Source organism: Bos grunniens, chromosome 26 (genome assembly GCF_055505025.1).
Source record: "Bos grunniens cultivar Pamir isolate PY7600 chromosome 26, Bosgru_T2T1.0, whole genome shotgun sequence".
Lineage (NCBI taxonomy): Eukaryota > Metazoa > Chordata > Mammalia > Artiodactyla > Bovidae > Bos > Bos grunniens.
The window spans coordinates 30,324,540-30,352,389 of NC_141190.1; the positions used below are offsets into that span (position 1 = coordinate 30,324,540).

The 27,850-nt window shown below is 41.0% G+C and overlaps 1 protein-coding gene across 24 annotated transcripts in view; it reads left to right on the top strand.

Moving 5' to 3' along the window:
* The first annotated feature begins 16,649 nt into the window (after positions 1-16,649).
* The window catches only part of ADD3 (adducin 3), a 132,323-nt gene continuing 121,122 nt past the window's right edge, over positions 16,650-27,850 (top strand). For 4 of the 24 annotated variants that reach the window (XM_086378938.1, XM_086378954.1, XM_086378946.1 and 1 more), the window contains exons 1-2: positions 18,692-19,009; positions 19,309-19,377. The gene's annotated coding sequence lies outside the window, so the exon portion shown is untranslated. Of the gene's footprint in view, positions 16,840-18,691; positions 19,010-19,308; positions 19,427-25,516; positions 25,780-27,850 lie in introns of those variants that run through there. The other 20 variants (XM_086378935.1, XM_086378951.1, XM_086378942.1 and 17 more) reach the window with 7 other exon arrangements.

Below are 27,850 nucleotides of genomic sequence, written 5' to 3' on the forward strand. Positions count from 1 at the left end.
CGTGGCAGTGGACATCCTTATAACTATCTCATTAAAATGCTTGTACAGGATTTCTGTAGGGTAGTGTCTTTTAGGGCTTCCCAGGTGGGGAACCCACCTGACAATGCAGAAGACATAAGAAATGTGGGTTCAGTCCCTGGGAGGGGAAGATCCCCTGGAGAAGGGCATGGAAACCCACTCCAGTATTCTTGCCTGGAGAATCCCATGGGCATAGGGGCCTGGCATGTTACAATTCATAGGGTCTCAAAGAGTCAGACACAACTGAAGCAACTTAACACAACACACATAGTATATTTTAAGTGGATTTACTTGGTCAAAGAGTCATATGTTTTAATTTTTGACAGTTAAATGGCCAAATTCAAGAGGAGACACTTTGAAGCTTCTGTTCCGAAGGAAACTTTCTAGAAGTTTTGATTGACTGTGGGATCCACGACTCTGGGTAATTCACTCCTAAATTCACAGAAGTCCTTTCACCTCAGGAAAGTGACCATGTTCTCTGTTTTGCCACAATCTCTCCTTCTGGTGCACATTTTAGCAACTATGCTTTATTTCAGAAGCAAATGATTCCTTTACAGCTTGAAACTCAAAAGCTTGTTATGTTTCAAAGTAAAGATTAAATGCTACCTCTACTGTGGATTTTTTTTTTCCTAATTGGTCAGCATACATGCACATACAATTTTAATTTCATTAAGGCCACATTCAAGCTCCTTCCTCCTTTTCTAATCGTACATAGAAGAGAAGATTTATTGAGAAGGGAAATGCACTGAAACATATAGGAAGTGCTTGCTTTTTTATGACTGGAACAAGGGGGAAAGCTAAGAAAATTTCAGAGCAAACCATTGTAACAAGGGCATGAAACCATGCCACAAACTCTTCAGGCTTCAGTGAATATTGATTTTATTATATTCTAAGAAAATAATCCTTTTAACAGCCTTTTTAAAAAGCACTCTCAATGTGAAGGCATTTTACATAAATTATTTCTAATTCCCCCAACAAACTTGTAGGGTAGGTTGCAATTTCTCCATTAGACTGGAGTTCCTCATAAAATAAGATAACTTTGGTTAAGATTTCACAGCTAGGTAAATGCTCGATATGGGGTCCAGGCTCAGGCTCACCTGATTCTCTTTCCACAGCACTGTATTATCTCTGTAGCCATCAAACTTGCCAATTCACAACTTCAAAGAAAAGAACCACCACCAGTGAATGGAAGTCCTGATGTAACTCCTGACTTCCACAGAACTTAGCTCAGTATAAGGAGAATAAAGAGGTTACAAGTGCCCTTTCATGGGAAGTTGGGTGATTGGTTTTCTGTCAAAAATACTGTAGAAAAAATTCTTATAGTGGATCAGAGGCTGGATCAAATGACCTCTGAGTCCCTTTCGAAGTCTGCAAATGTATAATTTGACTCCCACACCCATTTTAAGAGAAGGAAACAGAAGCTGAGACTCCTTAAACTAGTGTAGAACCCAAGCAACATGCTGATCCTTCTACTGACCTTTCCATTGAACACAGCTACTTCCATGTTTGTGGCCTTTTGAGCACTTTTTCTACATAATTTTGAACCCCTTTGCAGACATACTTTGCTTTATTGCACTTTCCTGATACTGAGGTTTTCCACCCGCACCTCCCCCCCACAACAAATTGAAGTCTGTGGCAATCATGCATCAAGCATGCCTATTGGTGCCATTTTTCCAACAGCATTTGTTCACTTCAAGTCTCAGTGACACATTTTGGTAAGTCTTCCAATATTTCAAGTTTTCTCAGTATTATTATATTTGTTACGGTGATCTGGGGTCAGTGACCTTTGATGTTACTTTTGCAAAAAGATTACTATTGAGGCTCAGATAATGGTTGGCATTTTTTTAGCAATATGGTAATTTTAAATTAAGGTATGTACTCTTTTTTTTTTTAAGACATAATGCTATTGCATACTTAATAGATGGAGGTATAAGGTAAACACACTTTTATAGGTATTGGGAAACCAAAAAATTTGTGCAACTTGCTTTACTGTGGTATTTGCTTTACCTTGGTGGTCGGGAACAGAATTCACAATATCTCTGAGGTATGTCTGCACTCCTTTATTTGTGCCTTTGATATTCCACAACAAATACAAGATTAGAGGCAAGGAGTCATGCCTTTGTTTTCTGCTCCCATCACTTCCTTTTTTCCCCTCCTATCTCTTCAAAGAGCAAAGGCACAAAGGGCAGGACCATTTGTGGTCACCCTACATTCTCTCTCTTTTTTAATGCCTTGGATTGCTAATCCAGTAATAAAAGTGCTAATGTTGTACATAAAGAAAGTAATAACATGAGAGAAGAGGGGCTGGCATACTCCCAGAAAAAAACAAAAGCCACGCCCAATTAGAGGTACATCCTGCTAAAATTCTGGTACTCCTTTAAAAAATTGAATCAATTTTTTAATTGATCCAGGATTGGATCAATTCATTTAAAGGAAAAAAAAAAAGAATCTGAGAGAAACTACCCACCTTCTGGGCTTAAGCATGCTGTGTCATGGTCAGACTGCAGGGAGACGGGCTCAGGAAATTACGTTGTATCTGCAGAGCCTCTGAATGTCTGAGAATAAGCTGTTTAGTGTTCTTCACTCTGTACCCAGGTTGCCTGGAGATGTATGCCCCAGTCTGGTCTCTCAATTATCTCTCTGGTAAAGAAGTAAAACTCACACATCAGAGAAAGGACCCCTTTCTGTGAGAGCTCACCACCCATCCCCCCATCCCAAATCAGCTCTAAGAACTTAGAAACCTAGGGAATTTGAAATCTGAAGATTCTGCCCATGCATTGGAGACTTGACTTAGTTTAGAGCTTTAAATTTATACTATTTTACTTAATGTAAAATCTGAGTTAATTTCTGTCCAGGCTGCTGGAAAGGCTTCAGTTCAGTTCAGTCACTCAGTGGTGTCCGACTCTTTGTGACCCCATAGACTGCAACACGCCAGGCTTCCCTGTCCATCACCAACTCCCACGGCTTATTCAAACTCATGTCCATCAAGTCAGTGATGCCATCCAACCATCTCATCCTCTATCGTCCCCTTCTCCTCCTGCCTTCAATCTTTCCCAGCATAAGGGTCTTTTCCATGGAGTCAGATCTTCGCATCAGATAGCCAAAGGATTGCAGTTTCAGCTTCAGCATCAGTCCTTCCAATGAATATTCAGGACTGATTTCCTTTAGGATTAACTGGTTGAATCTTCTTGCAGTCCAAGAGACTCTCAAGAGTCTTCTCCAACACCACAGTTCAAAACCATCAATTTTTCGACGCTCAGCTTTCTTTATAGTCCAACTCTCACATCCATACATGACTACTGGAAAAACCATAACGTTAACTAGACGGACCTTTGTTGGCAAAGTAATGTCTCTGCTTTTTAAGAAGCTGTCTAGGTTGCCATAACTTTTCTTCCAAAGAGCAAGCGTCTTTTAATTTCATGGCTGCAGTCACCATCTGTAGTGAATTTGGAGCCCAAAAAAATAAAGTATGTCACTGTTTCCATTGTTTCCCCATCTATTTGTCATGAAGTGATGGGACCGGATGTCATGATCTTAGTTTTCTGAATGTTAAGTTATAAGTCAACATTTTCATTTTCCTCTTTCACTTGGAAAGGCTCACCATTCAGTTAATTAACATCCAACCAAATTGGCATCTGGAAAGTCTATTTATTTTGGTTACTTGGTTCAGGTAGTTCTCAAAATGTAGTTTTAAACATTCAAAATGAGGGCTAGAAGGGCCTCGAGTACAGGCAGAAGGAGAAACCAGGTGCTGTTTCACTAATTGGCCAAGTAGTGTTGGAAGGTGGTGAGAGATGGGATTGAGAAAACAGATTTTGGGGTCCTTTCATTGTCTGGATTTCAAACCCAACCTCTGCCATTTACCAACTCTGTGATCATAGGCAAATTACTTAATTTTTCAGTTCCCTTGTTTCTAAACAGGAAAATAATAGAATAATATCTCGTGGGATTGTTGTAAAGATTAAATAGATATCTATATTATAAAGCACTTTGAATCGTACCTGGAATATAGTAAGTGTTCAGCAATTTAAAAATTCAAAGTTCAGCAATTCAAAAATTACAAGCAAAAATGCTTGTAATACTGTTTTATGTTTTAATAATGAAAGTGGTAATCCACTTCCTCCCATTTAAGAGGAAAATGATTGTCCACGCAGACTATACAGATTTAGAGCCATATATTGTTATGGCTGCTTTTCACAAACAGCAACCAGTATTAAAATTAAAAATGCTTAAATTAACAATACTGTTCTTTACATTTGAGCTCCACTTATATTGCATATGGGCTTCCTAGGTGGCTCAAACAGTAAAGAATCTGTCTGCAAAGCTGGAGACCCAGGTATGATCCCTGGGTCAGGAAGATCCCTTGGAGAAGGGAATGGCAACCTACTCCAGTATTCCTGCCTGGGCAATCCTATGGATAGAGGAGCGTGGCAGGCTACATAGTTCATGGTGTCTCAAAGAGTCAGACACTATACATGACCGAGGAACACTATACTGCGTATAGTCTGCAAGTGATTAGATTTCATTTGTATTAGCCCTGTAAACTATAATGTGTTTTTAAAAAACTTTTTTAACTTTTTATTTTATATTGGAGTGTAACCAGTTAACAATGTTGTGATATTTTCAGGTGCACAGCAGAACTCAGCCATATATATACATGTATCCATTTTCCCACAAACCCCCCTCCCATCCAGGCTGCCCCATAACATTAAGCAGAGTTCCCTCTGCTATACAGTATGTCCTTGTTGGTTATCTATTTTATCTTATCCTTCCTGGGTGTGGTTCACACTCAGCATGTGCTTGGCTTTGTTCAGCATCCTATCTGTTGTGGCTTAATCTCAACAGTCAGTAAAAATGAGATTGTGAGAAACTTTGTTCCAAAAAATTTGCTTACAATACAAAAGTTACTCATTTTTTCAGCGTCTTAAAGAGTTATAGGTCTTTTTTTAAATGTGGGGAGGGGAGAGGTCAACAAATGACTGGGATTTAACCCAAATGATTAAAAGGACAGGATGTTCTTTTTTCCCCCTAGAGGGCCACAGAAGGAAATGAGAACTAAATTTAATATCATGAGTTCTCATGTTCATAAATTGATGTTTTAGGTTTATGTGTCCCAGTAATTGTGCCCTGCTTTGGAAAGAATTGCTCTGAAAGTTTAGTTTGAAGACAGAAATTCAGGAGCTGGTAGAGCTGAGTAGAAACCATGAAATAAAAATGTTGAGAGTTTCCAGCAAGGTATTTATCTCATGTGTAAATTCAGGGAAAATTTGTAAAGTGGAGTTAATGAGTCATGTCCCTGCCATCATTTTCTTTCTTACCTCAGTGGTAGAAGTGATGTCAAGCCACAGAGAGCTTTCACTCTCATCTGCTTGTTCAGACTCTGCTATCAGACATTTAGATTTTGGTGAAAACTTGGGTCAATGTGTTATTGTTTTCAGGAAGGATTTGGTTTGAAGGCTTTACCTTGAATTATAGATCTCAAGGTTTTTAATTGCCGTGTCATGAGTTATATTGCAAGCAACTGAGACCAGTCTAATTAACTTAGACAAAAGGAATTTATTGGAAGAATAAGCTCACGGCTCATAAAATTGAAGGAAAGCTGTAGAATCAGGTCTTGGGAAGGACAGGAGCCAAGTCAAGCAAGATCTTTGCAGCAGTATCTAATCACACTCTCCTCAGGGACCTCCTTCAAGATGAACTCTGATCTCCTTAAGTTTTTGTGTCATTCTACTCAATATTTAAATGCGAGGGAAAGAACATCTGGTTGGTCCAGCTTGAGGCCAATTCCTTGCTCAGGGAAAGGAAAGGGTGCCAAGACTGCAGCAATGGGGTGAAACAAGATTCCACAGAGGACTGAGACATTCTTAGAAAAGGGAACAGATGCTGTGCAGGCAAAAACATACATTTACTATAATCACCAAGTAAAGGCATTTCACAAGCCCGTAAATGGGTGTGGGACATGCCTTTTGGAGACGTGGTGGAAGAGGATTGTCCCCACATTCAGGTCACCATCTTTCTTCACATGAAGGACCCTCCAATGAGACCATTTCCTGGTCTCCAATGAGAGCATATAAGCCAAGTGAGGTAAGAGTGACTCCATGAGTCTTTCAATGGTTTTCTCTCAAAAACCTTTAAAGTTTAACTTCACTTGAGAAAACTATTGAATTCTTAAAGCCATACTTTTCAGTCTTTTGCAATGGTGCTGAAATGTGGTTTCTAAGGTAAATATTTGAATGAATGCTAATATATCTCAACCACTGGTTTAGACTGTAGATCTCTGCCCATCTATGCTGCTGCTAAGTTGCTGCAGTTGTGTCCGACTCTGTGCGACCCCATAGACGGCAGCCCACCAGGCTCCCCCGTCCCTGGGATTCTCCAGGCAAGAACACTGGAGTGGGTTGCCATTTCCTTCTCCAATGCATGAAAGTGAAAAGTGGAAGTGAAGTCGCTCAGTCGCATCCGACTCTTAGCAACCCCATGGACTGCAGCCTACCAGGCTCCTCCATCCATGGGATTTTCCAGGCAAGAGTACTAGTGTGGGTTGCCATTGCCTTATCCCACTGCCCATCTATAGTCCCGACTAAATATGCAGTTTCTTGAGTGCAATCCCAGAGTTCAGGTGGGGAGACGTTCAGGTGGGGACTAATAGTAAACTTTTTCTAAGCTTCCCAGGTAATTTTAATGTTTGTTTGAGAACTACTGAACCAGAGTCAACAAATCTCAATAGCTGTTGAGCATCTACTCTGCATCAGTCAGTGTTCTGACTCTAGAGATCCAATAAATAATGAACAAGATATAAAGTTCTTGCTCTTTGGAAGATTCTTATGAAGAAGAAGAAGAGAGCATCAGAGGATGAGATGGCTGGATGGCATCACTGATGCAATGGACATAAACCTGGGCAAACTCTGGTAGATGGTGAGGGACAGAGAGGCCTGGCGTGCTGCAGTCCATGGGGTCTCAGAGGGTCAGACACAACTGGGTGACCAAACAACAACAATGGAGAGGAAATTAATGATGAACAAACAGAAAAAATAACTGTACAGGAAAATTTTAGATCTCAAGCTTAACACGACCAAATAGAAGTGTTCACTTTTCGCCTGTCATTTTCTTTCTTCTCATGTCTCCTCTGTCTTAGATATGATGCCCTTCTCCACCCAGATTCTCAGGTCAAAGTTTTGGAGATTATTCTCGGTTGATTTCTCTCTTTCCCTCCCTTCCCTTACCCGCCACATGCACTCTGGCCTCAATCCATGTCAAGTAGTAGTAGTAGTAGTAGTGTTAGTCACTCAGTGGTGTCTGACTCTTAGTGACCCCATGGACTGTAGCACACTGGGCTCCTCTGTCCATGTGATTCTCCAGGCAAGAGTACTGGAGTGGGTACCAATTCCTTGCTCCAGGTGATCTTCCTGACCCAGGGATCAAATCCAGGTCTCCTTCATTGCTGGCGGATTCTTTACCATCTAAGCCACCAGGGAAAGCCCCTCCTTAGCTTGAAACCTCCTAAAAGTCAAACTCACCCTGATCTACCAGAACTACAAGATTCAGCCGCCCTCCCCACCCAAACACTCCCGCCACCTATTGGGTGCCTTGTCCTTTGTTCTCAATCTCCTAGGCATACCAAGATTGTCCGGCTTCATAACCTTTGAACTGGTTTTCTCCCCAGCTGGGAGCTTCAGGTCATTTGGGTCTCAGCTCAAAGGTTACCTCCTCAAAGAGGCTTTCTTCATCCTTCCGAACAAGTCATTGTCAATGATCTGTTTTATTTCCTTTCTAGTCTTTAGCATCTGAAATAACCTGACTTGTCAACTTGTTTACACGTTAACATCTGTGTTTTCTCAGTACAATGAAAGCTTCCTGAGTGCAAAGATATTTGCCTGCTTTATTCATTGCTCTAACCCTAGCATCAGGTGTCTGGCACATAATAGGAGTTCAATAAATGCTATTGTCTCAATGAATGAAAATAAGTGAGTGTATTAATGGAAAGTAACTGGTGGTGTGTACGTGAGTGCTAAGTTACTTCGGCTGTGTCCAACTCTATGTGACCCTATGGACCATAGCCCATCAGGACCCTCTGTCCATGGGATTCTCCAGGCAAGAATACTGGAGTGGATTGCTGTGCCCTCTTTCAGGGGAGCTTCCGGATCCCAACTGGAGGTGGGGCTACTTAAACCGGTTATCTGTAAACAAAGGCTGAGTTTTCAGAGTCACGTTTGGAGACTACATAAATTCTAACTTTGCCCCACACAAACTTTTCATTCCAGGCAGAGAGGTTTACTTGCTGTTTGGCCAACATTCCTCATACTCTCCTGTCTGCTCAGTGAAGAGACCCAAGTCATGCCATCACCATGAGCATGGCCTGAGCAACGTGTTGGGTGACCTGTGTCAGGAAACTCACTACACACCTGTGCTCCTTCCACCTCCATCACCAAAGGCCCCCCTGCTCCATCCTTTCCCCGTCACAGTTCTGGCTGTTCATACTTCCTGTTTTCTCCAGCAGAAATTGATCTCTCTCTTCCCTAACTCTTTGTGGATTCTCCAAGTATACTGTTTACTTTGACTCTGGAGGTGGCACCAGCGGTAAAGAACCCGCCTGCCAATGCAGGAGACATGAGACATGGGTTTTATCCCTGAGTCTGGAAGATCTGCTGGAGGAGGGCATGACAACCCATTCCAGTATTCTTGTCTGTAGAATCCCATGGACAGAGGAGCCTGGTGGGCTACAGTCCACGGAGTTAAAAAGAGACAGACACGACTGAAGCGACTTAGAACATTTGCACGCACTGGAATACATATCAAACATGTGCCTTGGGCAAGTTATTTAAACTTTCTCAGTCTCAGTTTCCTCATTTAAAAAATATAATTCATGGTACTTATTTAGCAGGATTGATTAGACACACATATATATATATATATATATGACACCAAGCACAAAACTTGGCACATAATCACTCACTAAATGGTAGCTATAACAATTATTGGGCTTCCCTGGTGGCTCAGACAGTAAAGAATCTACCTGCTTAGCAGAAGGCCCAGGTTCAATCCCTGGGTCGGGAAGATTTCCTGGAGAAGAGAATGGCTACCCACTCCAGTATTCTTGACTGGAGAATTCCATGGATAAAGGAGCCTGGCGGGCTACAGTCCACGGGATCTCCAAGAGTCAGACCCAAATGAGCAACTTACACTACTACTACTATAACAATTATTATTTCTTCTTAGTGTTAATAAATAATAGCAATTAGACCAATAATTATTGAAAAAGAAAATAATATTATGGATAATAATTGATAATATATTATTGGTGATAATATTTATTGATTGTTTACTATTTTCTAGTAGCTTCACATTTATTATCTCATATGTGGTGATTTTACAATCTGGTTGCTTCATGCATTTGTGTTTCATTTCCCAGCTAGATGTTTAGGGCATAGGCTAGCTATGTCTTTTTTTTTTTTTTTTAAATAATCCTCTAAGTGCCAAATTGGTGCATAGTTCATCACAAGTGCATTTGTTTGTTGCAAATGGTAAGATTACTTGTAGCTCTGAAATTTAGTGACTTGTGTTATGTCAGAATATAAGCTGATCTAGAAATTCTGGAAAATTTAAAACTTGGGCTTAGAAATGTCAGCTTCTTAAATAGTATGCTGATAAAAGGTCTGTGTGTGTGTGTGTATTAAGTAGCTTCAGTCATGTCCAACTCTTTATGACACTGTGGATTGTAGCTGCCAGGCTTCTCTGTCCATGAGTTTCTTCAGGCAAGAATACTGGAGTGGGTTGCCATGCCCTCCTCCAGGGGATTTTCCCAACCCAGGGATTGAACCTTCATTTCTTATGTCTTCTGCATTGGCAGCTGGGTTCTTTACCACTAGCACCATCTGGGAAGCCCAGTGAAAGGTCTGCCTTACATCTATTTAACACTTCTGAACACCTCCTAGGTGCCATGCTCTGTTATAGGCAACTGGCAAAGGCTTCTAAGATAGGCAAAGAATGACATTCATTTGCTTGTATTTCTGGGAGGTTTATAAACTCCATTTTGCAGTTGCTTATTCCTTCCAAGAGATTGGCTCCTATTTTGGAATCTAAGCCACTTAGAGAATATACAAAACATACAGCATAATGAACAGTTAGGCTCTAGAGTCAGAATGCCTGGGTTTGAATCCTAGCTCTGCTAATTCGTTGCTCTGAGATTCTGGGCATGTTACTTATCCTCTATCAGCCTCTGTTGCTTTAACTGAAAATAATAATAATAATCCTTATATTTAAGGATTATTGTGTATATGAAATGAAGTAATGCATATAAAGTATTTAGCACTGGCACACCATCAGTACTGGAAGTATTAGCTCTCATTAAGCTACTAGCTCATATTACCCTACCAAGCATACTAAAACACTGGACAAGAAGAACCACCTGGAAACTCATTTTTGAACAAAGAGAGAAGGAATAAATATATATATATATATATATATATATATATATATATATATATATATATGAAGTTCCATTCCGGGTCAGGCTCTAGAATAGAAACTCTGCCTGTGTTATGTCAATCCTCACAACAACATGGTCAAACAGGAATAATTGTACAGATGAGGACTAGGATCTAGAGAGATTAAAATTTTTGCCCAAGTTTACAGTGTAGAAAGAGTGGAGCCAGGGTTAGTCCTTCTCTGAATCCTTCTCACATAATAAAAAAGGAGCCACCTGTGTTTCACTCATCCTATCTCAGAGATTCTACATTGTCTTGTTTCTGTAGGGTGCTGCTGCTGCTGCTAAGTCGCTTCAGTCGTGTCCGACTCTGTGCGACCCCGTAGACAGCAGCCCATCAGGCTCCCCCGTCCCTGGGATTCTCCAGGCAAGAACACTGGAGTGGGTTGCCATTTCCTTCTCCAATGCATGAAAGTGAAGTCGCTCAGTCGTGTCCGACTCTTTTCGACCACATGGACTGCAGCCTACCAGGCTCCTCCTTCGATGGGATTTTCCAGGCAAGAGTACTGGAGTGGGGTGCCATCGCGCTCTCCGTTCTGTAGGGTAGCAGTACTCAAATTTGGTGTACATGGGAATCACCTGGAATGCTTGTAAAAACCCTCAATCCAGGGCCACAGCCTAAAAGATTCTCATTCAAGGATAGAGTCCAAGAACCACATTTTAGGAAACACTCTAAGTCATTCTGTTGCACATAGTTCCTGATCACATTCTAGAAATAGTGCCATAAGGATTAAAACACCAATTTAAAAAAAAAACTAATTTATTTATTTTAATTGGAGGCTAATTACTTTACAACATTATAGTGGTTTTTGCCATACATTGACATGAATCAACCATGGGTGTACATGTGTCCCCCATCCTGAACCCCCCATCCACCTCCCTCCCCAACCCACCCCTCAAGGTTGTCCCAGTGCAGTGGCTTTGAGTGCCCCGTTTCATTCATCAAACTTGGATTGGTCATCTATTTCACATATGGCAATATACATGTTTCAGTGCTATTCTCTCAAATCATCCCACCCTCGCCCTCTCCCACAGAGTCCAAAAGACTATGTCTCTTTTGCTGTCTTGCATTTGCTGGGTCACTGTTACCATCTTTCTAAATTCCACATATATGCGTTAGTATACTATATTGGTGTTTTTCTTTCTGACTTACTTCACTCTATATAATAAGGCTCCAGTTTCATCTACCTCATTAGAATTGATTCAAATGTGTTCTTTTTAATAGCTGAGTAATACTCCATTGTGTATATGTACCACAGCTTTTTTATCCATTCATCTGCTGATGGACATCTAGGTTGCTTCCACATCCTAGCTATTGTAAACAGTGCTGCAATGAACATTGGGGTACACGTGTGTCTTTCAATTCTGGTTTCCTCAATAAAACACTCAGTTTTAAGATCATGTAATTCAGATATATACATTAAAGACTGGTCCCGAAATCTTAAGGCATGTGATGATAATAAACAATGTATTTTAGGTTTAACATAGCAATTGCATACTTTGTGCTAATTTTTAAATAACTATTTATTTTTGGCTGTGCTGGGTCTTTGTTGCTGCATGGGCAGTGGCTACTCTTGGTTGCAGTACCTGGGCTTCTCATTGCAGTGGCTTCTCTTGTTGCTGAGCACTGGCTCTAGGGTGCATGGGCTTCCGTAGTTGCAGTTCCCAGGCTTGAGCACAAGTTCACTAGTTGTGGCACAAGGGCTTCGTTGCTCTGAGACATGTGTGATATTCCCAGAACAGGGATGGAACCCATATCTCCTTCATTGGAAGGCGATTCTTTACCACTGAACCACCAGGGAAGCCCATATTTTGTATTCATTTTGTGTTCTCTACACAGAAACTGGTAAGTTGATTTTTTGTGTAGGTTGATTTTTTTTTAACCTAACTATGTATGAGGCTCTTATTGGAATATCTTATTTACAGTAGTTGTTTATTAGTTTTTTGTGTATTACAGTTATTTGTTTAGCCATTGTGTGTTAGCAGTTATTTGTTTAGCCATGATGACTCCCTGGTAGCTCAGTCGGTAAAGAATCTGCCTGCAATTCAGGAGACCAGGGTTCGATCCCTGGGTCTGGAAGATCCCCTGGAGAAGGAAATGGGAACCCACTCCAGTATTCTTGCCTGGAAAATCTCATGGACAGAGGAGCCTGGCAGGTTACAGTCCATGAGGTCTCAAGGGTCAGACACAACTTAGTGACTAATCGCATGATAATCTTAAAAGACTCATCAAGTGGAGAATGAATAAATGACAATAAATACCTTTTGGGGAAAAAGGGAAGACTCTGAGGGTGATATTTTATAAACGTTACAGAGATGTATCAGGCCTGGTTACTTAAGCAGTTGTATAGGAAACTGTCAGGCATTTAACTGAGGCAATTCCTTTAAAATAAACCATATGGTCACATAGTACTATTAAAATATGTTGATACATCCTTGAGTATCACTCTGATTATGTCTCCCTGGGGAGTGGGGAACTCATTAGCATGAGTTCCATGTCAGTCCTTCCCCCTCTGTTCCCTGAATACTTTCCACACTCTCTTGGCACAAAGGGGTGATCAAAATGTATGTAGCATGGCCAAGTTTCCGAATGAATGGTTCATCTAACCCCACGGACAGAATACATGACATAAAGAAGTATGAAAAGACTGTTGCGCTTCTCTGAGTTTACTTTTCTGTCTGAGAGCTTTAAAAATGTGAATTTTGGGGGAAATGATGGTGGAGGGCTCTCTATACAAATTATTAGCTCTTCATTTTACAGATGCTATTTCCCAGCCCAAGGGAAAAGCATCAAAACTGAGAAGTTGTTAAACTGGGAGCAGCAGGGTGCATACGTGTGTGTGTGTGTGTGTGCACGCACATACAGGAAGAGATAAACCTGTTTGCTTTCCGAACTAGTAAAGTAGTAAAACAGGTTGTTTAGGGTAAAGTCCCTTGAACTAGATAATTGATTTTAAATACATCTGTCTATAATAACACCTTTTCTTTACAAAGTGCTTTGAAAAGTTCAAAGCATTTTTTCTTTTATTATCATTTGAATTCTATAACCACCCTATGAAGTAGGGACGGCAGGTCTTAACATCCGCCACCACCATTTAAAAGATGGTTCAACTTGAGGCACAAGCATGTCCAGAAACTTGTTTGAGGTCACATAACCAGTTGGTTTCACAACTAGAACTAGAGCACTGGAATTCTGAAATTTAATCCTCTGTTCTCTTGGCAGAGAGTGTCTTGGCTACTGCTTGATCTACCCAGAGTTCATGTAGTGATTTGTGGCTACAATTTAATTGGAGAATGCAAATCAGGCATGCCTAAAAAGCTCTACAGAAAGGAGATTGTTTATCTTAGATCATGACTGTGTTAGAGAAAAAGGAGGTAGAGAATGGAGTCAGTTGTTTTAGACAATGCAAATTACAAACATACAAAAACACTTTGTAATCAGTTTCTGGATATTTTGGGGGGCTATTCATTTCATTAATTTGTGTATTCATTTTTTAGAGTATCTATTAAGTGCCTTTATATAAGAGACTATGCTCAGTACTTTGGGGAAGATACAAAGAAATGCATTTAATTTTGAGGGGTTGCTTTGAATTATACAAATAACAGCCATTTTATTCATTGTCCATTAGCACCTGATAGACGAACTGCCTTCCTTGCAGAAGAGCAAGATAAAAAGAGATGAAGAAACTGGGCAACTAATTTTCTTCAATTCTCTATGTTGTTGTTTAGTTGCTAAGTCATTTCTGACTCTTTGCAACCTCATGTAGCCCACCAGGCTCCTCAGTCCATGGGACTTCCCAGGCATGAATAGTGGAGTGGGTTGCCATTTCCTTCTCCATCTCTCCCCATGGGAGGCTTAAAAAAAAACATGTAAGTGATAAATTGTCTTGCTAAGTACACAAAATACCAAGTTTGCTCTGTCAGCTAATATAAGCTAATATAAGCTAACATACCCCCCTTGAAACTAGGGAGGTATGCCAGGTTTCTTACGAGGAGCATCAGATGAGGATTTAAGGAAAAAATGCTAGACTCTAGCCCCAAAAGCAACTTCCAAAAAGCATCTCTGAAGGTCAGAACTAAATTTCGACAATACTTTCCCCTCCCTGGCTCCAAAATGAACTTTTCCTCTTCACAGGCATTCTTGAGGATCTAGACAAAAGGGAACTGAGGCACCAAAGGATGCAAGAAAAGAAGTGCAGGGACCTATCATTTGGGTGGAAGATGAATCAGAGTTTGCAAATAATTGTTGTGAATTTCCTTAGAGGTCACTTAAAAAAAAATTCCCTGGGGACAAATTTCTTTACTTTCCAGCATAAACACCTCCAAGCCTGAAGGCAATATTTGTGTTAATATTCACACACATTACGAGCACTTGTTTGATATGTCTTTATACTACATGAACACAAAATGAGTGAAAGACTTTGTTGTTGTTGTGACAGGTCTTGCTCAGGCCCCAGGGTGGGTCTGTGAAACAGTGTATGTTCATACATGTTGTTTATTTGCTGTGTGTGTGAAGGCTCTTCCTGGTGGTTCAGACGGTAAAGAATCTGCCTGTAGTGTAAGAGACCCAGGTTTGATCCCTGGGTCAGGAAGATCCCCTGGAGAATTCTTGACTGGAGAATTCCATGGACAGAGGATCCTCATGGGATACAGTCCATGGGGTGGTGTATGTGAAGAGTAGAGACTGAGTTAACTTCCCTGAGCCCCCATTTTGCTTCTCTGGGTTTCCATTTTCTCCACTTGTGAAATTACAGAGTTGGGGTCGGTGAGCTCTAAACTCAGTTCCAACTCTACCATCTGATGATGTACCAGTTCTTTTTAACGATGTTCCAATTGTTATTAAACATATATTTTGTATTCCAGTCAGTCAGTATTTTTAGCAATATTGTAGGATTCTGCTGCAGGAAAATTGGTCATAATTGGGTACACAATCATAAGTCAGATAAAATTAAGTTTTTTCACTTTACAAAAACAATATGGTGATTTGCAAAATAGTTTTGGAATAGTTGTAAATAATAAGCTCTGCTTATACATTTAAAATAAAGACATTTTTAATCTAAGTTTTCAGGAGAAGCAGAGTGTGGAGTGAAATACACATGCATCAAATAACAAAAATATAAACGTTTAATTGTCATAAAAATCATAGTATTTTGGGATGCTAAAGGAAAATTTCAATGCAACATCCTTATTCTAAAAAATAGGGGACTATGGAACAAAAAAGTTTACTTACCTGCTCAAGATCACTGGTAGTTAACAAAAGCTGTGTAAAATCATCAATCACAGAATATTTTTCATATTTTTCTCTATTCATATTTTGGGACCACACCTCCTCATTTACCACTGAAGAAAAAAAATCTCAGATGTTCAGTGCTTAAATTGAGGAATATTATTTGAGATAAAAATTAAAGTTATAAAGCAGACTCATTCTCCTCCTGTGTGGACACACCACATTCTAATAGTGTAAATAGTAAATTTGGACGCATTTAAAGTAATCTACCTATGAGTTCCTTAATTTTGCTGAACTTTGAATTGCCACTGAAATAGCATAATAGCCAGCTATTATTTTCTTACATTAGATTTTTATTGTTTTTTCTATAAATAATATTATAGTTTTTATAAGTACAGATTGATCTGTCAATAGTATATTTTCTTTTCTTTTTTTAATTGAAGTACAATTGATTTACAATATTTTCTAATACTGATATTCACTGAAATAGCAGATATGCGTGCATTAGTAAGACTTGACTCTTGTTCCCAATTGTGTGTTTTATTTTTCTTTTCATGTTCTTGTATTAAATATGAAATAACCTCCCTTTGTAGAGTTATCAGTTTAAAGCAATGATTCGAAATTAATTATTAACACAAAGTACTAGTCAGTTTCAAGGCACATCACTTTATTTTTGCCATGGACCCCAGAGCTTGAAGTTAGCAGGGCTCTTTAAAACCAATGCTTCTAGCATTTCATTGACTCACACTAAATCGGTCCCTCGATCACCCAGTTAATTTTAACCTTGACCTCCCACAGCTGTACTGCCATACTCAGTCCAAAAAAACTCCCTGCTTCCACCCTTTCAGCCTCTCATGAAGCAATAGTGGAGAGGAAAAACACTACCCATTCCTTTAAGAAAGATTCCGCCTCCTCTCTCATAAGCAAGCGCCTAATGGTAATTGTGGAGTCTCTACCAGAGTCACACACTTTACTACTCGGCGTTGGGAGAAGCCGCCGCTGCCGCCGGTCTGAGGCTGCAGTGGGTTTCTGTGCAGCACTGCAGAATCCACACCTAGAAGACGCACACGTCTACTGCCCTGGACACAAGAAAGCCTTGCATCCTAAGCGGGTAAGCAAATCTTTTATCCATTTTGTCCAGAAACTGTGGGAAATGGAGTGATCACGGGAAGGATTGCTCATCAGACATGCTTAAAATGGATTATGTTAATTTGTCTTCCTTTGGGGCGGGGGGAGGTCTAGATCTGTGACAGGCAAACGTCCTGTGCAGTGGAGACTATTGTCTGATATGTACCCCTAACACACTTTTGGGGGGCTATTCATAAACAGGCTAACCTTGATGCGTGCCAAGCTTTTTTTCATTTCTTGCTTTCTAAATGCAAAAAAACATCCAGCCACTCCCAATATCTCTCTCAAATACTGCAGATATTTTAAAATGCCAAATAAAATGACAGGCCAAGCGTTTTCTAAATATTTTCTCCCCAAAGCCAGGAAGCCTTCCCCACCGCCCTTTAGGGGTATTTAAAAACCATGAGGCATGGTTAGATTTTGAGCATATGGGAGATGGTGGTAGACTAAAATTTCTATAGCTTTGGTCCAGTGGAGAGAGAAAGCGAGGATAAATGAATCACAGTTTTTGCCAAGACAAGATTCATTTTCCACACTTTATATGTGGGAAGAGGAAACTACATTTTAATTAGCACATTTTTAGGGAAGAGGGAGGGGATGAAGATGAGGGGGATGGCACGAAGTATTTGAGGGGGAAGAGAAGAGTCTGCAGAGGAGGAAGGAAATGAAGTGGCCTGTCGCCAGTGCCTTGGAAAAGAAGGGAGATAAGGGTGGGGAATGAAGTTTGCTGTTGTGTGTTAGGGTGGGGTTGACCCAAGAGACCGTGAATAACCAGAATGTCGCTCAGAGGGTGGGCTTGGGAGTGGATTTGTGCCCGTGCAGGACACGTATGCGGGAGGGGTGCAAGCCGTGGGTGGTAGAGAAAGGTGTGCGTTGCTGGGAGGTCTATTTCTAGGGTAGGTCTTGTCTGGGCGGCGGGGGGTGGGTGGCCCAGTGTCACCTGTGGATGGATCCACATCCCTGCAAAGTTTACCCGGCCCCGAATTCATTTTCAAGGCTGGCAGTGACTTGACTTTTCACCTCCAAGAGATGAGCTCTCATAAGGTCTCAAGGCCAGGGGCCAAATTCGGGGTGAAGACCCTTGAGGCGTACATGTGGAGCTGATAAAAGAGAGCCCCTGTCCCTCTGTGGAGGTGAGTAGGGGGAAAGAGGCGCCCCCATAAGCAACTATGCTGAGAACACCCAGGCCCCTCCAGTGAGGGGCGTGCGGAGGTTGAACCTTAGCAGTGGCCTCCCGCTGAAGACCCAACAGCCAGTGTAGGCGGCCGAGGTTGACTCTGAAAGCTGTGGCTCAACCTTAGGAGTGTGGCCGGCGGTGGGGGGAGGGGGGCGCCTTGCTCAGATTTGGGCGGGCGGCATTTCCAAGGCGCCCTTCCTATCCCTTGTGGTCGAGCTTCCGTCGGGGTCTTTTACTCCTCCGACCCTCCCGCAAGGCACGCAACGGATCGAAGCTGTAGAGCTGGAGGAGGACGCTGAAGAGATGCCAGACAGCTGCCCCGCACCAGGCCCTCCCAGAGGCCAGGCCTGTAGGGCCCCGCGGCCGCGGCTTTAGAGACTGGGTACGGGCGGGAGAGGAGGGGGCCGTGGGGGGCGGTACCAAGGCTCTGGAGGGGCCCGAGGGGCCGCGTTGGGGGCGGGGCCTTGAGGAGGCGGGGTCAGGAACATCCTGTGATTCCGAGGGGCGGGGCCAGGACGCTCGGGGACCCGAGGGGTGGGACCAGGGGCGTTCGGGGGACGCGAGGGGCGGGCTTGTGGGGGTGGAGCCAGAGGCGCCTGGGGGCCTAAGGGCGGGGCCTTAGGGGCGGGGCCAGGGGACGCTCGAGGGGCTCTCGGCCAGTCCCGCCAGAGCGTGAGCCGCCCTGCCGGTAACGGTCGCGGGGGCGCGGGGCGGGAGGGGAAAGAGAGGGGTTTAAATTGTATTTTTGAAAACGGAGAGCGAGAGCTAGAAGCATCGTGACCCAGGTGTCGCGGCTTCCTGCCTCTCAGGGCTCGGCGCCCAGGTCCCTCCCTCCTCACGCCCCCTCCCCTTCTGCCCTCCCCTCTGGAGCCGTGCGGCGCTTAAGAGGCGGCGGTGGAGGATCGCGCGGCCGCTGCAGTCCCGGCGGCCGCGGAGAAGGAGGGAGGGAAGCACAAAGCCGGCTGCGCGCTGCGAGGTAATCCTGAGGGGAGAGAAGGCGCGGCCTTTCCACCGCTTCTCGCGGCGGGGACGGCAGGCGCCCGCGCGGGCTGGGCTGCGGGGACCCTTCTAAGGGGGTCGCGCGGGGGTTGGATTGCGGCGACTTGCAGGGCCGAGGGGACTTTCCTATTGGCTGCCCTTGCGGCCTCAGGTGAACCCTTCTCCCTCCGGGACTGGAACGGGAGCCTCGGGCGAGGAAAGTGGACCTGAAGGGGAGGATCTCCGGGCGCCGCGGGGTGGGCCCGAGTCTTTCGGGCGTCCTCTGATTTCTCCCAGAGGACGGGGAGTTCTAAAAACCAAGAACTGGCCGAAGCTTCGGGATCCGAGGGACCTTAAGCTCTGAAGGTGCGCTCCAGGAGGGTTGGGAGGTTCCCGCGCTTGGAAAAAGGTGGAGGTAAGGGAGGAAGTGTTGGTTTGTTTTCCTCGTTAAAAAAAAAAAACACTTCTGTTACCAAGTTGAGAGTATTCAATCAAACCTTTCTCCTGTAATCTGTGTCCCCATCCCCCCGACACACACCCTCCCACCCCACCCCTACAAATGTATACATGTTAGGTTGTGCTTCCTGCCCGGGGTGACAGGCAAGAGTTGGCTGCAGGTCCGGTTAGCTGGTGTTTGGGGGCGTCCAGGCTGTTTGGAAGTATGCCATTATGGCTGAGGCAAGACCACAGAGACAGGTAGAATAAGCTAGGCCTCTAGTAAAATAGCAAGAATGGCCTCAGGTAAACTTTTTGTTGGAGAGATTTAATTGCAAGTAGGTGCCCGTTTAAAATGGGAGCGTGAGTAAAACCACTAATTTCTTTGGCACATGTGCTGTTGTAATTGACCTGCTGGAGTGGTGTGGAGAGAAAAGGAATTTAAATCAACCAAGAGGCTTTGAGTGGGAATTTATATGCAAGTTTGGTGAGGGAGTTGATAAGATTTGGGGGGTAGGAATCAGCTCCATTTGGAAGGTGCATGAACTTTTTATGTTATGACACTAGATTTAGTAGTATGAAATGGTTGCTTTTCTTGGAATGGAGTGCATCAGCACCATGCTGGGTTCATCCTACTTTGGGCTTTGGAGGACTTCTAATTAGATTGTTAAAGGGAGTAAAATAAGAATACTTCATAATTTGTCATTTTTAAATAAGATGCTTGAGTATTTTGTAAAAAAAAAAAAAAAAAGTAAGCTATAGGACCCATTCATTTATAGGGTTAAGTTACTTTTGGAGCGAATGTATAAAGTTTGTATATCTAAAAGTCTCCACTGCATTGTAATTGCACTGTAACTCATTTTCCTCTGCTTAAATTGAGCAGATTACCTTTGCAGAGGGAAGACCAGGGGGAAAAAAGGCCACTTTTGCTATATTTAAGTGTTCCTTTTTCCAAAGAGTTCAGTCTCTGCTCTTAAAACTCTTAAGTGACTGAAAAATGTTGGCAATAGTTGCTTTTAAAGAAAAAAAATTGGTATGTCTATTTTGAATGTTAAACATAATTTGAGCTCTTGAGATAGTTGGTTATGAGGCATTCAGTAAGTTGCAGCTTTTTTACATATATGTTATAAGGAAATGTTTGTTGGTAGACATATGACACAGGTGATCATAAGACATCTAGGAACTATTTTGCATGATAGATTGTATTTTCAGAATATGTTTTACATTCTGAAAATGAATGAGAAAATGATATTGCACACTTTGCTATTTCTAACCCCCTTTTCAATAATGTTACACCGGTATGAATGCAGGTTCTGCTCAGTGACGTTTAAAGTGTGGATGTGGTCTTTGTAAAACCAGAATGTCTTTTGAGACTAAGAGGACATAGCATCAGCCCACCTCCTACACACCATCCTCAAACCCAAATACAGGGTAGGGCCCAACCTCTGAGATTGTGAGCCCTCCTGAAATAGGTCTCTTGTGCCTGAGTGTTTTTGTTACACTTAAGCCTGTGCAGGTTGTTAGCTATTTAATCTCTGCCATCTCAAAGTAGTTGGTTAGCAGTACTGGGCAGCACTTTTGTGTGTCATCAGAGTACAAGAAATTTTATTTCTATTCGAGAAAGAAATCATATAAAATCATAAAAACCCAACTCTGAACAAATTGGGTTTGTAAAATGTTGGGAATAATACTATCAGAACCATATGAGTTTTTATGTGTAAAGTGCTTAGAATATAGTTTGGTCCTCAGTCTTTTATGTGTTTATCAGCATCACTATAAAGTTACTTTTTTTGAAGGTGGCTATATCATGTGACCCAGCAAGTGAAGACTCAGCAAATATTTGTAACAGCCAATATTATTTGCCAGGCACAGACTTTTATATGATTAATCCTCATAACAACCCAATGCCTAAACAGACAGAAAGGTTTAAGTATTTTGTATAGCTCGTAGGCACAGACTGGCTGGTTCTGAACCCAGAGCTTGATTTGAAAGTAAGTCCGCATAGCCAGTAACCCCTGCTGCTATGAAACTTGGGGTAATACCTGCAAATGAATGAAGTATCTTCACAGGGTCTCCAAGACTGCAGCTGTGCATATGCCTTGTTTAGCAACATCCTCCTGTATTCATATCACGAAGGTGCGTTTAAATCTGAACGGCAGTAACCAATCTGCATAAAGTAGAATCACTTTTTGACTTTGGAAGAGGATTCTCTTTTCACATGACATACATGTAGCTCGAATGCTAGATTGTGGGCTGTACCATGTTATCTTTTTAATTACTGAAGATTCAAGTCTTTTTTTGTTGTTCTTTAAGCTTGCCAGATGTGTAGGGCCCCAGCTGGTCCAACAGGCTCTTTGTTGATTCTAGTTCTGCACTAAGTCTTGATCTTCTGATTATCAACACTGCATCAACCTGAGGTGAATATTAACTTCAGTTTGTTCAAAATTCCACCTGATTTACCTTTTACAGTTAGCTATAAGTGGCTTTTACTTTGTCACTCCCATTCCTCTGTGTTGATGCTTCACCAGTGTCATTGATAGGTCAAGCCAGTTAATTATAACCTAAATTAGTAGCTGTTTGAAGTAATGTTTAGGATTACTATTGTAGAGATCAAATATGTCCTTTGTTGGCAATTTAGTGAAAGGTAATATTAGGGAGCAGTGTTTAAAAACAGCATCCGTTGAATTAAGAAAGCTCAAACTGTATTGAAGACACAGGTTACTAATACGTTTCTCACACTAAATACTCATTTTTCTGATACTAAAATTCAGTGCTGTTTCAGACTCCTTTGGAAACATTAAACATGTAGAATTTGAATAAAATACATTTAAGATGTTTAATCAAGAGTACTTTCTTTTAAACATAAACACCCTATTTGAAATTAATTGAGCAGTCGTAGACTGTGGCTAGTCATTGAGATTCAAAATGGGTGCCCTAATACTTTATTTCATGTCTTCTGTTAATGCTTTATCATTTGATCTTGGGGTATGTGCCCTAGTATTTCTAGATGAGATTGTTATGAGGTATTTCAGGTCTTGCTAGTGACTGAATTCTTTTGGCCAAAAGCCAAGACAGTTTCAAATTTTTACTGCAGTGGGTTGTGTATACTAAGAATCCTCTCTAAATCATACAGGTTAGCAGTGTTTCATTGACTATGGCTTGAAAGAAAAAGTTTGTTATCCCTTGTATATCCCTTATGTCTAATAAGTTAGATGAATTTGATTAGTTTTTTTTTCTTTCTAGCAGTAGCTAGTTATGGACACACATGTGTAACCATACTACTTGGAGGATGCTCTTCCTTTCAGGTGAATTACAAAATGATTCACCTGGCATTCATGTAGTGATTATTTGAATATCAACTGCATGCATAGAACAGTTTTAATTGAAATTAACTGAAAGTTTAAAATGTTAGAGAAAAAGACGTGTGTGTGTTTTTTGTTTCATAATGTTGATCTTTTATATGTGGACTAATCACAAAATCAAGCTCAAAAGTAAGTTAATTACACAATTGAAAACATACTTGAACGTTAAAGTGCCATTTAACTTACTGTCAAGTCTTAGATGATAGCATAGATAATGAGAATCAGAGTCTTTTGTTTTCTTTAAATTATTTTCTTTTTGTGTATCTTTGAAAAGCTGCATCAATAGTAGCTTTCAGGTTTCTAGGACATGACTTACTACACTGAAGGAGCAATTTAAAAGAGTATCCTAGAAACCTTGAAGAATAAATGTGGTTTTCATAATTGTCTAGCATAACTTAAAAAGTAGTTGCATGATCACCAAAAAGTATAAAAATGGATGAAACTCATCCTTGATGTCTAAAGGCTTTTTGTTTTTGTAAATTTCCTTCTTAGGAAGATTGTATAGACTGGTTTTTAACTATGCCAGAGCTGAATTATTATTATAAAATATGTTTGCTAAGTCGCTTCAGTTGTGTCCAACTCTGAGTGACCCTATGGACTGCAGCCTGCCAGGCTCCTTTGTCCATTTCCTTCTCCAATAAAATGTGTTTAGTCTTTGACAAATAGTTATATCTTTATAATGAGGTGAGATATAAGTTGATTTTACCTAATGTCAGGCTGATCTGTCTCACCATCGTATATACTTTACAATTACTTGTTTTAAAAGTTGGTTTTAGTTAAAGCTTAATTGGAAATGGGTTAGGGTTAACCCTAACTCCCTGATATAAAATGAACTTTGAAACCTCTTGTTTTAAATTGCCTGAAACTGGACCTGAGGATATTGGTATATAGCAGTACATTAACTAGCATTTAAGACTGCTACTGACTCAAACAAGGCTAGAGTTTGAAGATTGGGTTATGAAGCTCACTTTTTCTGCCATAGACATACTGACCTCCATAAGATAAAAAACTTCCCACAACCAGCCCGCCAGGGGTTGAAACACTTTTTAGAAACATAAGGGCAGTAATAACAACTTACATTCTTAAAACCAGTGTTTTGAAGAAGAACACTGTATATATTAATAAAACAATTTTCAAAATTTAATGCTCACAACGTTCATTAAGGGAAGTAATATGAAAACTTAACTCTAAGTAACATACATGGAATTCTTACTTTATTCTTTTTGCTAATTCTCATACCTCTTTGAATTTGTTCTTGTAATTTTTCACTCCCCCATCCCCCATCAAAGAAGGGCTTACTTCAGATGGAAGAGGAAGGGACGGTGCAGGTGTGAGTTCAGGAGCCTGTTTAATTCAGCTCCCAGGGCTATTGTTGGTTGCTTGCTAGGGGAGCTGGAATTTCAACAATGTAGAAAGCAGTCAGGTTGGAGCAGTGCTGAGCTTTATCAGTATCTTGGGGACTTAGTCTGTGCCTTTAATTTGTCACCGTCAGCAATGTTTCTGTGAAGTTCTTCCACAATGGCTTAGCTCATCCAGTGTGAGAACAGCATTTCCTTTCTCTTTTCCATACAATATTCTTGTCCTGTCATCTTTTGATCCGCTGGAATGACTCCATGCTATAGCAAAGAGATAGGTTTCCTCAGTATCCTCGTGGAGAAGGTAATTAGGCTTATTTGGTACATCTAAAGAAGTATATTTTGGGATCAAGGCCTCCCCAGGGATCCCTTTTTTAATCCTTCAGAAATTAAGAGCCAGCAACTGTTAGCTGCATTGTTACCTCTAATCTCATTTGTCTTATTAGTACATAAGGAAAAGATTCTGTAAGGTCAGCCTTTTATTATCTGAGGAAGTGTTTGGGGAAGGGTGATGATGGTCAGAGCTCAAGTGGAGTTGTGAATGGGCTTAGGTGCATAGGGTGAAAGTGGACAGGGCAAAGAGATGGTTACTGAAATTGGTATGTTTTTCCCATTTCTTATCCCCACTCTCAGTGCTTTTGTTTTTTCCTTTTTAAAATTTAAAAACCGTGTTCCTTTTACCTTACCTTTCTCCTTTGACTTTTTTTTGCCAGGACTGAGTTTTAGCTCAACTAGAAAAGGTGGAATTTTTAAGGTGATTGCTGAAAAGTTTGGCTTTCACCTGGAGGTTGCACTAAAAAGAAATTTCCTTCTATTCTGTCCACAACTGTATGCTTTTTATTTTAAAAAGTCTCTGAAACAGAAGTGTGGGAAACCTTGCTTATCATTAATAACTGGGAACTATTATGTGTTAAAGTAAAAGACAGTTTAATGAATCAGAAATATGTATTTGTTTTTTGGAAAACTAGGTGTACAGTAATTTTGTATTAGGATGTTTGATTCTTTTTAAGTGGGTATCAAAAATTATATGAATTTTTTCAACCAAAAATGTTGAAAGTAATATGAAAGTAATACATCTTTCATTAGTCTTAGTGAATGTTGATAATGACAAAATCATAGTTTTCCAAACACTGTGCTACCTTGAATACCTTAATGAGATTTGATAGACAAGATCTGATCAGTAGCCACTGAAAGGCCATTACCTCTGTATTAGGGAAGGAACATTTTATGCCTGAATAAAAAAGTATACAAAAGGCTCTGAGAAGCCGATTACTTGGTAATCACTTGTTAGGTGATTTTATTAATATTGTGGTTGATGTTTTATAATCTGCATTTCCCTGGGCTCTTTAAAAGTGTCTGGTTGGACCATCAACTTTTGATGAATGAGTTTCTGGAGGGAGCTTTGAAGAAAGAATCTCTGCTTTGTATCACACCTGAATGTCATAGAACATGCTTCTTGGCGCTTGTGTGATTTGGGCTCAAAGGGAAGAGTGCCATCTACTGAAGGGATGGCCAGCATCGAGTTGAGCAACCCCAAGTTTTTGTTGCAGAACTTTCAACTGGCTCCTGGAGAAACCAGACTCGGCTTCATCAAAGAATTTGACAGACTCTTAACAGTAAGCGGAATTGTTGCTTGCTTAATTTTAATTATGCTTGCCAGCAGGAGGCCTGAACACACGATGAACTAATTCACTGCCTGTTGAAATGCATGGGGAAGGAAGAAACTTGAAAAAGTTGCTGAGACATCTTCTTAAAAAATAGTCTAGCAACGGTTAAATGATTATTAAATTAAAAATGGTAAAGAATTGTTTTAGTGAGGCATGTTTCTTTAGTAGCACTGGTTCTTGATGGCTCCTGCAGACAATAAAGCTGTTGTTTAAAATTTGGGCTTCAAATCTTCAGTCATTTGTTTAACTGGAGGTAAGGGTTTTAGAAGTATTTGAATAATTTGGTTAGTTTTTCTCTCTTGCCTTTCTCTTTGTCTCTGGTTCTAAGGCAGATTCCTGCTTGAGTGAATTCAGTGTTTCGAAGTGGATTTTGTTGCTGTTTTAGCTTACTCAGGTGGCCTCCTGTTTTTTTTTTTTTGTCGTGTGTTCCCTCACTTCCAGAAACTGCTTATGGTCATAGCCAAGGGTAGAACTGGAGGTAGTAGAACCAGGTATAGGTCAGGGGTGGAGGTTTATGATACCTGGGACAGACCTGTCAGAGCCAGACAAGAGGGAATTGGAAGGAAGCTTTGAAATTGTTATGATAAGAAGGATATCTTTGTTATGTATCTATTATATATAATTACTTAATCAGTAACCACTTTTCTCAGCCCTTAAAACCTGCCAAGGATCCTGTTAAGCACTTTACGTAAATTATCTGAAGTTTAGTTAAGTAACTCGCCCAAGATCATACAGTTAATAAGTGACAGAGCCAAGACTTGAGCTCAGAGCTAATTCCTTTAAACGCTCTGCTCACCTGCTGTTTATTTAAGCTCATTCTTATTGGTAACTGCACAAAAGACTAGAACTGAGATCACAATGATATTTCTGCCTTTGCTGGAAAATACTGGTGGTTTTTGCTTGTTTGTTTGAAGAAGGTGGTAAAATGGGTAAATAGGATTGAGATTTCAGTAGAATCAGGAAATATGTGAGAGACGGACTGGCAAATATTTGACTTGTCTATAATGTTCAGTTTTTGGTTCCTTTTGCTGTAATATCAAAACCACAAGAAAAGTTCATTATTGAAGCATTGAAGTGAATTGTTTCACGTTGCTAAAAATCTGCTTCTTGGAAAGAAAGATTGAGTTAATGAAGGATTTTATGTTCGATTTGGGAGAGGGAGTGGGATGGGGATAGGTAGGGATTTGTTCGTCTTTCTGTATTTTCGGTTCAGTCACTCAGTTGTGTCCGACTCTTTGCGACCCCATGGACTGGAGCATGCCAGGCTTCCCTGTCCATCACCAACTCCCGGAGCTTGTTCAAACTCATGTCCATTGAGTCACAGATGCCATCCAACCATCTCATCCTCTGTCATCCCCTTCTCCTGCCTTCAGTCTTTCCCAGCATCAGGGTCTTTTCAAATGAGTCAGTTCTTTGCATCACGTGGCCAAAGTATTGCAGTTTCAGCTTCAGCATCAGTCCTTCTGTGTTTTGCTTGCTCCTAAATAGTTTTATTGGAGAAGAAAATGGCAACCCACTCCAGTGTTCTTGCCTGGAGAACCCCAGGGACGGGGGAGCCTGGTGGGCTGCCGTCTATGGGGTCACACAGAGTCGGACACGACTGAAGCGACTTAGCAGTAAATAGTTTTAGGTTGTAGTACTTTTTGATATGGCAATAATATTGCATGTCCACAGCACAGTGAAGTTCAATCATGTGCAGTCTGAGGTCCTGGGGTAACCTCAACTTCTTGTGCACATCAGGTAAGCTCTGTAGACCAGATAAGTACCATCTTACATACCATTGTGTAGTTAGACTTTTGAATGCATGTATTCTCTGTTAAAAGATATTTAACACCTGACTAATATTGAGTATGTTTTTGGTACACAAAATATATTTTAACTTTAAAATATGTTTTGACCTTAAAAGACATCCTTATTACTTTAAAAGCATGGGAATCATTATTTTGGTATAATACAAAGCTTCTGAAATTACAGTTCAGTGATGGTTGTGCTGTGTATTCTAAAACCCAATTGCTCTTTT